The sequence below is a fragment of the Tachypleus tridentatus genome, chromosome 9 (genome assembly GCF_004210375.1).
Source record: "Tachypleus tridentatus isolate NWPU-2018 chromosome 9, ASM421037v1, whole genome shotgun sequence".
Taxonomy (NCBI): Eukaryota; Metazoa; Arthropoda; class Merostomata; order Xiphosura; family Limulidae; genus Tachypleus; species Tachypleus tridentatus.
Window position 1 is genome coordinate 70673538 of NC_134833.1, and position 11878 is coordinate 70685415.

General features: G+C 35.1%; 1 pseudogene across 1 annotated transcript in view; it reads right to left on the reverse strand.

Annotated features, from left to right (window-relative positions):
- Positions 1-11739, reverse strand: part of LOC143225458 (endochitinase-like) — a 35174-nt pseudogene extending 23435 nt beyond the window's left edge. Inside the window, exons 1-3 of the transcript XR_013013858.1 lie at positions 11576-11739; positions 1044-1092; positions 699-881 (exon numbers count right to left, since the gene is read on the reverse strand). The product of XR_013013858.1 is annotated as an endochitinase-like (transcript). The remainder of the gene's footprint in view (positions 1-698; positions 882-1043; positions 1093-11575) is intronic.
- Positions 11740-11878: the final 139 nt, after the last annotated feature.

Here is an 11878-nt window from a genome sequence, read left to right on the forward strand (position 1 = left end):
GCGAGCATATTTGGTGCGACCGGGATTCGAACCCGCGACCCTCGGATTACGAGCCTTAACACGCTTGGCCATGTCGGGCCACCCTTTGTTGTTCTCGATGATAATATTTATTTACATTATATGACAGTACTTTATGGTACGGACTTGGTTCACATAAACAGTAATTTATGGTATGGGCTTGGTTCACATAAACAAGTACGTTATGGTATGGGCTTGGTTCACATAAACAAGTACGTTATGGTATGGGCTTGGTTCACATAAACAGTACGTTATGGTATGGGCTTGGTTCATTTAAACAGGGCTCGGCATGGCCAGGTGGTTAAGGCATTCGACTCGTAATTCGAGCGAGAGTCGCGGGTTCGAATCCCCGTTACACCAAGCATGCTCGCCTTTTCAGCTGTGGGGGCGTTATAATGTGACGGCACAATCACACTATTCGTTGATAAAAGAGTAGTTCAAGAGTTGGCGGTGGGTGGTGATGAATAGCTGCGTTCCCTCTAGTCTTACACTGCTAAATTAGGAACGGCTAGCGCAGATAGCCCTCGTGTAGCTTTGCTCGAAATTCATAAACAAACAAACACTTAAACAGTACGTTATGGTGTGGGCTTGGTTCACTTAAACTACGTTATGGTTTAAAACTTACGAATTAGTTAAATGTACCAATCTTAAGCAAAATATTTAGAATTATTTTTCTATACCTTTTTCAATGTCATTGTATGAGTCGAGTGGCTTTAGCTCGTAATTTTTGCCAAAACCAGCGAAAGCATAGATCAAGTGAGTACAGAGAAATGGGTTGATATTTTCTGGAGTAAACTTAGCTAGTCCAGGTCGATAGACTGCCCAGTTCGTGTAGTAACATACCAATTTAAGGTCTGAAGCATCTGAAACGTAAAAACAAAAATTAGACTTCATTTTATAATTGGACGCAACTCAAGAAACTTTCAGTTGTTTAAAAACAATTGTTTTTAAAGTCGCTTACTCAATTAAGTATAAATGCATATAGTTTGGGGGACGTGAATAGAATTGTCGGGTTATATACTTACAGGCTTGTGACGTCAGCCCTACTAGAAGAAGGAAATACCGCCACCACATCTATATCAGAAGAAAAGAAACATATAAATATTATCACAAGTAATAGAGGCTGCAGACATTCTATATATGATACAGCAAACTTAAGTACGGTAATTACATATGCTACTGTTCACGGGTGTTTATAACATCTGTGAATCAAATATACAGACACAGTTGTCACGTAACACAAAATAAAGATAAAGGATTCAGATGTTAAGATGATGTGACGTGAAATGAATTTATGGTTATCTGAAAGTAGTATAACAAATACGTTTATTGATGTTAGTTTGAAAAGCTAGTAGATGTTTCTTCAGGAAGGTGAAAGCAGCAGGACAGCTTACCTTGAAGGAGAAAAGTGTTACCCAATGTGATATTTTAGTGATGTCGCTAAGGGATATTTGATTAATATTAAGTGTTAATAAATGGGTGAAAATACCTATCTATCCTATATAAAATGATTTAACGGTCTAACCTATATAAAAGCCAGCTTGAGTCACGTCACATCATTCTTGATTTCTCGAAATAGGAGGAGCCGTAGAACCAAAATGCATTTATTCAAATAGAATAGTTCGATTACTGTCTGCCCATTACGATTTTATTAACGGTTGTGCAAGGAGTCAGTGAAACCTTAGAAGTGTAGTGAATGTTAGTATTTATAAGTCTAAAGTAAAGATATAGTGTTGGATCACCTGGCCTAAAGCCAGCATAAAAGGAATTATCATGAAAATGAAAATATTTATTCAATTTTAAACTTAAAATCGTTTCTAAATTAAGCTATTTCCTGTTATATCACCAATGCTTTTAACAAAAACGAAACCTTTTAATAATCGGAGACTCTAAACTAAAAAATCAACAAATGTTTTTTCCATTTTGTTGTCTATACATTTCTCATGCATGCGATATTGCTGAATACTGCATTTATGTTTTGGTGCAGGATACAGAACATATGCTAGAACAGACTGTGAACGCATGTCCTAAGGCAGGAAACACACCCATGTGGCATTACTTTGTTCTTGTTTAAGTTGTACGTTGCTCGTGCCAAAGTGAAGTCATCTGAAAGTCGTGTCTGATACTTGCAATGTGGCTGATCTGATACCACCTTCATCTTTCCTGGACCACACAGTGGAGCATGTGAGTGACAGTTGTGTTAACTGGGGTCAACAGTAAGCAGTGGCCCATTGAGAAGCATAGTTTACTTATTATTGGTAAAGTATAAAAATCTTCAGAATGAGGTGTTTACAATATATTTACTACGGGCAATATACATGTATTCGTACTTACATATAAAGGTCGCATTTGACCAGGAAAATAGGTTTTACAACTTACAAGGGTGGACAAAAAAGTGGCTACCTCCTTGAACATGTTAATTTGTTATCTTCGGCGTTACTATGAAACAAAACGTCTATCAACATATTTGAAATTTTCAGAAAAGTTCCGTTCTGAGAAATTTGAATCCATGAAACGTGTTTTTGAATCTCAAAAGCATCTCTTCACGAGAAGGTTTGCTGAAAATGAATCTGTCACTTGTTCAAGTTACAAAATAGTGCATAGGATGGCAGAGCGAGGAAAACCTTTACTGACGGCAACTTCATCAAAGAGTGTATGATGGAAGCAGCAAATGAGCTGTGTCCTGAAAAAGCCAATTTCTTTGAAAGTATCAGCCTTTCAGCAACTTCAGTTGTACCAAGAGCAGAAGAACTTGAAGAGAACATCGCATTACAGATACGTCAAAAAGCTAGAAACTTCCTATGGTATTCTCTGACACTGGATGAGTCTACTGATCTCTCAAGTACGTCACAACTTCTCGTGTTCATTCATGGAGTTAATTTGGACTTTCAGATCACGGAAGAGTTGGCATCAGTTTGCAGCATGCACGGAAGAACAACTGGAGAAGACATTTACATGGAAGTGCTTAAAACTTTACGAGACTATAACCTTCAGTGAAATCAGCTTAGAGGTGTAACAGTTAATGGAGGAAAAAACATGGTTGGAGTAAAGAAGGGTCTGGTGGGGCTGATCAGGAAACAGTTGGAAGATTTTCAACTCCCAAGCGCTCTGTTCATACACTTCACCATACATTAGCAAGCACTCTGTGGAAAAGACTTAGATATTTCTTGCGTACTGGAACCAGTCATTTCTGCACTGAACTTCATTCGGGGTCATGCACTTAATCATCTCCAGTTCAAGGCGTTTCTTGAAGAAATTGATTCGGATTTCTGTGATTTGCCTTATCACACGGCGGTGAGGTGGCTCAGCTGCGGTAAAGTCTTGTCTCGTTTTTATATGCTTAGAAGAGAAATTGATATATATCTTATCGAGAAATATAAAGCCGATCCACTTCTGTTGGATCCAACATGGTTGTCAAAGTTGTCATTTTTGGTTGACACCACATCCCACATGAATGAATTGAACTTGAAACTTCAGGGGAAGAATAACCTTGTCTGTGATCTCTATAGAATCATTAAAGGATTTCGGAAAAAGCTCTCATTGTTTGAAGCACATTTGGAAGGAGGAAACCTCTTTCATTTTCAGTGTTTTAATGAGTCTCATGCTGGAATCACAGAAGATGTCAACCTGAAGTTTCAGAAAAAGATTATTGGTGATTTAAATAAGCATTTTTAGAGAGATTTTCGGATCTCGACAGAATCCAAAGTGACATTCTCCTTTTTATTACCAGTTCGCAATCCATATCTATGTTAATTAAGTTACTATCATAACATAATACCAAACAAAAACATTTAATTACAAGTTCACAATCCATATCTATGTTAATTAAGTTACTAACATAACATAATACCAAAGAATACTATTCAATTACCAGTTTTAAAACGGTATATATGTTAATTAAATTACTCATATAACATAATACAAAACAAAAACATTTAATTACCAATTCGCAATCCATATCCATGTTAATTTACACTGCTAAATTAGGGACGGATAGCTCTCGTGTGGCTTTACGCGAAATTCAAAACAAGCCAAATCATTAGATACATACATTTCAAGTATATGTCCCACATTAACTCTGATTTCAAATATTGTGATGGTTGCAACTGATTCTAATTTTACTTTCAACTTTGATTCTTGAAGAATCGGTATGTAGTATTCCATGGACGTTGGCCTGCTCTTTCTGTAATTTCAAAAAGTAATTTAACTTTTTACACTATTAAAATAAAGGCCTTACGTAAGACCAAGCGCTTAAGGCGTGCGACTCGTAATCTGAGGGTCGCGGGTTCGCGCCCGCGTCGCGCCAAACATACTCGCCCTCCCAGCCGTGGGGGCGTTATATTGTGACGATCATTCCCACTATTCGTTGGTATAAGAGTAGCCCAAGAGTTGGCGGTGGGTGGTGATGACTAGCTGCCTTCCCTCTAGTCTTACACTGCTAAATTAAGAAAGGCTAGCGCAGTAGGCTAACAACCTACTCATTTAAATACTTGTTGAAGAATCCGCAAGCGATTGCGGCCCTATGTTCCTAGATGGAATCTAATGGTGATAACTAACTAACTATATTGGGTAGACACTAGTTATATTACTTAAGTGTGTGTATATATATTGTTGGGATAATTGTTGTCTTGGTATGTACTTTTGTGCATTTTCCCATTAACATCAATATCATTGTTAAAAATTCGTTTTTGTATTCTAATTTCTGATTGATCTTTATTTAATAATTATGTTTGTTGTTGTAAAGTGTGTCTTTTACGTACGAGAATAAAATACTACAGAAGAACTACTAGTTTTTTATTTTATTTTACTTTCACCGGTTTTAAAATTTAAAGATAAAAATATCTGAGGCAGCCTGAAGATAAAGGGAAAGATAATGTTGCATTTGGTAAAATACTGTTTTCCTTCTCTTTAAGTTTAGAAAAATAAATCTTTCACTTCATTTAAGTTTATTATTATTTACATGTAAACAGATTAGGGTAAACTCTTTTACAGGAGATGTTGCTGGAAAACGATTTTGCTCCTATACTATATGTTTTAAATTGATATTGATCATGGTAGCTTAAAGCTACCTATCTATATTTAAGTGAGTGTAGGTAATACATACACTCAACAATAATTAATTTTAGTTGTTGAATTACTTATACTCCGATTTTCGTAAGTTTTCAGAATCTCTACATCACTTCTTCACACTTCTGTTAAAGCTCTGCGCCATCCTCTGTTTTAGTGTATTCGTTACATTTTTATACATGTGGATAATCAAGTAATGAGCGATTTTTCTCTTTAATTCTGTTCAGTCTTCTTTCTTCAACTCAGTCAGATAAAAAATTCATTTTAACCAAATAAAATATTTTCTGCTATTCCTCCAATTATTGCACTTACTGGTATTATCTGAGCACCACAATCCACAGACACTTTGATTTCATTTTATCTTAGACGTATGCGTGTTGTATCATTTTGGAAATTTGGATTAATTTTAAAAAAGTAAAAGTTATGTTGTCCAAACTATAATTAAACATTACAATCGCTAAACAGTTCAATCTTGAGGAAGAGCTTTGGACCCTTTATTTAAACCAAACATTAATATCAAAAAGTGTCAAAGAAGGAATTTATGAGAATTAAAGTGTATTATTTTAAACATCAGATATACTGTCAACATCACGTACATTTACATCTCACTAATCATGTCAGGTGAAGAAAATGCTTGAATTCCTCAAGGCAAGTTTTTCTTGAAGCGATCTTGAAAAGTAGGTCAAGCCACTTGGCACACGGAACATAAAAGTTCCTGCAATTTATCTGGGGTGTGGCTAGGTGAGCTGCTATGTACTGCAGTTTAATATGAGTTTCAAAATAATATTAATGTTTACTTGCACTTTAGGCTTAACTCTTATTAATTCTGTACTCAGGAATGTTCTCTGTTTACCTAGAATCTAGGCTTAAGTCTTATAAATTGTGAATTAATGATTTTTTTTTTTACTTACACTTTAGGCTTAACTCTTATCAATTCTAAACTCAGGAATTTTCTCTGTTTACCTGCATTTTACTCTTAAGTCTCATAAATTGTGAATTCACAAATGTTCTTCGTTTATCCGCACATTAGTCTTAAGTCTTATTAATACTGAACTCAGGAATGTTCTTTGTTCACTTTACTTTGGGCTTAACTTTTATTAATTCCGAATGTTTTCTGATTAAGTACACTTTAAGTCTTATTAATTCTGAACTAACAAGAATTCTCTGTTTACCAACACTTTAGACTTGAGTATTATAAATTGTGTACTCAGGAATGTTTTCCTGCCTTCCAAACTTTGATTAGTGAAGGAAATAAAAATGAGACTGTTACTTATGTTGAAACCTTAACTCTCGGAGTATAGGAAATATTTATATTCAATATGTTGTGGTATTCCTAATATATTTTGCCTTAAAGGTGTAATCTAAATATAAGAACAAAAGTAGGACATCGTGCGAATAAAGATTTCGATGATCGTTTTATGTACCTGGCGTCCAGTTTGTAGAACTAAGGTCATTCACTGATACCTAAGGATAGGTAATATCGGGTGGAGCAGAAGAAAAAAATCCACCAACAACGAAAACTGGTGTATGTTGTTTTCACAGTGAGGATACTAAATACTTAGAAAGTATCTTACTGTATGTGTATGTGTGTACACGATAAAGGAACAACGCCCGGAAACTAGGGCACATTTGTTATCACCGGACTAGCTAAGTAGTGTGTATGAATGAATATGCTTGTTCATAAAATATATACAGTCACCATTTTAAATATGCGGGAAAATAGTCAAACAAGCTGTTGGAGATACACAGTCAGTAAGCCTAATTTTTATTTATACTGGAAACAGCCGATTAAGACCTTGAGATACACTATGACGAATTTATCATTGATTGATAAAGCCCTGTACACAACGCAGAGGATTCTATATTTTCCTCTGTTTATTTAATTACATTTTTCTTGAGTGTTGCATTGTTCATAACTAGAATAGAAATATATGTATAAAAAGAGATTTATTAATAAGTCTACACATTTATTATGAAACCATTGATGTAATTAAAAACCCGCAGTGAAACTAGAAAAACTGTAAAACCGTCCTGCAGGATTCAAGAAAAATTCACCTTTTATTAAAAGGTCAGAGAGTGTTATGTTCAGGACAGGACGTTAACACATTATTCTGTATTCGATAATGAACTGTAGTAAGTTCAAAGCAATAGATAGATGTATTAGTAAATTGATACCATTAATTTAAATATCTTTATTTTCAGATGCTTATTAATAGTCACAAGCAGTTTAAACACATTCCAACTTAATCCACAGTTTAGTATAATATTCATCGTTTCTCACATAAACGACAAGTTAAATAGTCTATGTTTTTAGCGCAAAGCTACACAATTATCTGTCTGCACTCTATCCATTTTCGGGAATTGAACATTAAATGAGAGAGCTGTAAGTCTGTAAACTTACTGCTGACCCACAGGAGACACGACTATAACAGACGGCAACTTATGAAATTATATATATTGGGTTGAGGAATAATTCGTGAGCGTTTTTTTCAAGTTAACAAAATATATTCATAAATGAAACGCTTTCGCAAAATATTTCATGTCATTTGGTAGATAATTTTTTTTGCTCTAATAGATGGTGTATTTGATTTTCATATGTCTTTAATTTTTGCTTTCATTTTCAGCTCATTAAATGGAATGTCAAGTGGACAAAATCGAGCATTTTCGACATCATCTGCTTTTCGCATTTAATTTCTTGCAATTTCGTTTAAAACAATGCATACTATATACCTAGGTATTACATGAAATAAAGTATCATAATAAATGTTTTGGGTGTAATGTGTTCATGCATTGAAGTATTGTATAGTCTTGCATGTAATGCTTGAATGAAATTATTTAAAAACGCTCACGAATTATTCCTCAACCTAATATATGTACTTTATAATAAATTATTAAGCCTAACTTTCAAATTTTAAATAATACATTTAGTCGTCGTTATCAAGCCCTGTATCAGATTTACCTTTATGAAAGTTTACGTCTTTAGTCAGAAGATGAAATAAATAAAAGTGTAAAATGCAGTCGATGACACCTTCACCTGTCGCTAGCTCAGCGGATAAAACTCCTAGCTTACATCGCTACAACTTGGATATTTGATATCCAGCTTTATGGTTAATACCAAACAAACAAAATCGATGTCTGACTTACAGAATTAATGAAGAACCTCTCAGTATTAAAGTTTCAGCTTTTGTATGGTCCTTGATTCATGTGTAAAACTACCAATATTTAGTTTGAATAAGCCTGTATCGAACGAAGTAGATATTTCAATAAATGAGTTGATACCCATATATCTCAAGTAGTAGAGAGTCCAAGATACAAGATGGGTCGTTAAAACGCTGTAAAGTAAGAATATTTGGTGGTTGTTTTTTGGTGTTTTTTTTTAATTTCGCGCAAAGTTACACGAGGGTTATCTGCGCTAGCCTTTCCTAATTTAGCAGTGTAAGACTGGAGGGAAGGCAGCTAGTCATTACCACCCACCGCCAACTCTTGGGTTACTTTTTACCAATGAATAGTGGGATTGACCGTCATATTATCACGTCCCCACGGCTGAAAGGCCGAGCATGTTTGGTGTGACCGGGATATGAACACGCGATTCTCGGATTACGAGTCAAGTGCCTTAACCACCTGGCCATGCCGGGCCTAATATTTGGTAGACGTTGGGTAACAGTCATCCCGGAAGTGAAGGGGTATAGGTACAAGTGGGGTCAATGTTACACCGGAAATGAAGAGTTATAGGTACAAGTGGGGTAACTGTAAAACACCGGAAGTGAAGAGGTATAGGTGCAAGTGGGGTCATCGTAACACCAGAAATAATATAATGATTAGGGACAATAAAGGGCCCATTTGTCCATCTCGGCTGTCCCATTCTCTAAGTCTAAATTAAAGTCAGCTCTTATCATTCATATATCTATTAAGCTGCTTTTCAAACTCATTTAAATTTACTGCCTCTACAACATTCGAAGGAAACAAATTCCATAGACTAAGCGCCCTACTTGAAAAATAAAATTGCCTTAGTTGAAGATGGCGTTTACTTTGTCCAAATGTATATTTGTCTCCTAATTCTGTAATTCTTGCCGTTAACTAAGAATTAGTTAACATCAGTATTATTAGTTACTTTACAATCTTGAACACTTCAATCAATCGCCTCTAACTCTTCTTCTTTCCAAACAAAATAATTTTAAGGATCTTAATCTCTCCTCATGTGACAACCATTTCATCCCAGGTACCATTTTAATAACCCTTTTCTGAACCCTTTCCAACAATTTAATGTCTTTCCTTAGGTAAGGATCCGAAGACTGAACACAATATTCCAAATGTGGCCTAACCAGTGACTTGTACAATGAAACTATAATCTTTTTAGAATTGTATTCAATATTATATATGCAAAAACGAGCCGTTTTTGCATATATATTTCTCTACAAGTGGGTTTTCTCGACATCACTGATTATGATGTATTCAATTTTCTATAGATTCAACCTAAAATCTTATTTGCCTTACCACTAATAACAGCACGCTACTTGGATTGCTTAAGACTGATCAACCACTACACTAAGATCTCTTTCGTGACGCTGTTAATATTGTTCCTATCCAAATTTTACTTATAATTCAACTTGTGTTAAGTCACATGTATTACCTAACATTTATTATAATTTAAATCCATCTACTATCTATCTGCCAAACTCATTGAGTGATTAAATTCATTTTGTAAATCAGCAGCATCCTCTTCACAGCTGGCATCACCCAAGATCTTAATATCATCTGCAAATTTAACTAACTTGTTGACCATTATTTCATCTATGTCATTGATGTATATCAAAAAGAGCAATGGTCTTAAGACTGAGCTCGGTGGCTGGGTCAATATAACACAGAAAATGAAGAGTTATAGAAACAAATTGGGTCACTGCAATACCAGAAATGAAGTTATAGATGCAAGTTGGGTCAATATAACACCAGAAATGAAGGGTTATAGATACAAGTTGGGTCATCTTAACACCAGAAATGAAGAGTTATGGATACAAGTTAGATCTTTGTAACACCAGAAATGAAGAGTTATAGATAGAAGTTGGGTCACTTTAACACCTAATTAAAAAAAAATGAAGTTCCTCTTTAGTCTAGAAAGATAGGATACAAAACTATAGGGCATGTGTTGTAATTATTAACCAATAAGCGACGTGACAGTCACAACCGATATAAATTCGAGATGGAAGGGTATGTATGTGTGTTTTTTTGTTGTTTTTTTTCTGATAGCAAAGCTACATCAGACTATCTGCTGATTCCACCGAGGGGAAACGAACCCCTGATTTTAGCGTTGCATATCTGTAGAGTAGACTTACCGTTGTACCAGCGGGGGACGGAGGGTATTTATCATAACTACATTTTAACATTGTTTTATCGTTATATACGTAATAACACCAAAAGTTGAAAGTTTTTAAAAATGGTACATAACAGCTCTTTCCGACTCAAAATATTCATACATAAATATTCATAACTTCTTTTTTAATGGTATTGGAAAAATGGAATATGGATGAACTTGGAAATCAGGTCCGCGCATTCATGGACTTTGAAAAGTCGTAGTTCAGCCGTGTGAAATTTCACGAACATAAAAAGGTAAGTGGCTATAGCCGTTCACCTGAGTTAGGTGAAGGTACTGAACATAATAAAGTTTGTTTGTTTGTTTTAAATTTCGCGCAAAGCTACACGAGGGCTATCTGCGCTACGTAATAAAGGATCTTTATCTGGAAATGATATCAACTGGGTATAGATTCACCAAGAATAGGACTAACCCAGTCCTACATCCCTTCTACGACTGAAACAAGTGTACATGATGTTTCATGCAAAGACATACTAGTGAAGTTGAATAACGCAGCGCATGTAAATTTCTATGGAATCAGACTGTTAAAACAGACCTGGGAATCAATTGTTCTCCTACATTAGGTATATTAAGCAAATAGAGCATGTAGGAATGTTGTGGGTTGGACATGACTGCCATTTATACAGGGCCTTTTTCAGTGGAAAATGTTATAGAAATGTATATTCTCAAGAGACATATTTGTTGCTACGTGACTAACCGTGGCAACATTGACTGTAACAACGTCGTGGGGCTCCTAAACATCTGTACTAGTGCAATTAAAACACTTATATAATCGTTTATAGTTCTGATGTGGGTAAAACATCTAATTAACCCTTTATAGTACTAATGTGGGTAAAACACCAAGTTAACCGTATATAGTACTAACGTAGGTAAAACACCTAGTTAACCATTTATAATATTGATGTTGGTTAAACACCTTGTCAGTCGTTTATAGTATTAATATAGGTAAAACATCTAGTTAACCGTTTGTGTTAAAACACCTAGTTAAATAAATTTGTAGTAGTGATACATTTCTTTATAGAAAGTGGTTAGTTTTTTACTTCAAGCTACATATTATAATTGTTTTGTTTACGTTAAATAAAACTCATCCGATCTGTTTGTAATATGTAACTTTGTACTTACCTCTTCGCTGATCACGTTCTGTTTTTCGACTACAACTTCTGTCCAGTTCAGTAAACAAAATTTGTTAAAATCAATTTTTTGCCGCTAAGTTCCTTTGCTTACAAAAACCTTGTATCATTGAAACTTTCAGAAGTGACGTTGTTCACGTGGTTGACGAAACACGAGTGGCTCCGTCTACTGGATTAAATATTAGCGATCGTGTGGATTTCTAAATTTGTGAACGAAGCGCCTTAGGCACATGGCCCCCTGTTACTTGGTGTGGTTGCATAAAGAAACGCTGTTGAATTTGTTGTAGAACACATT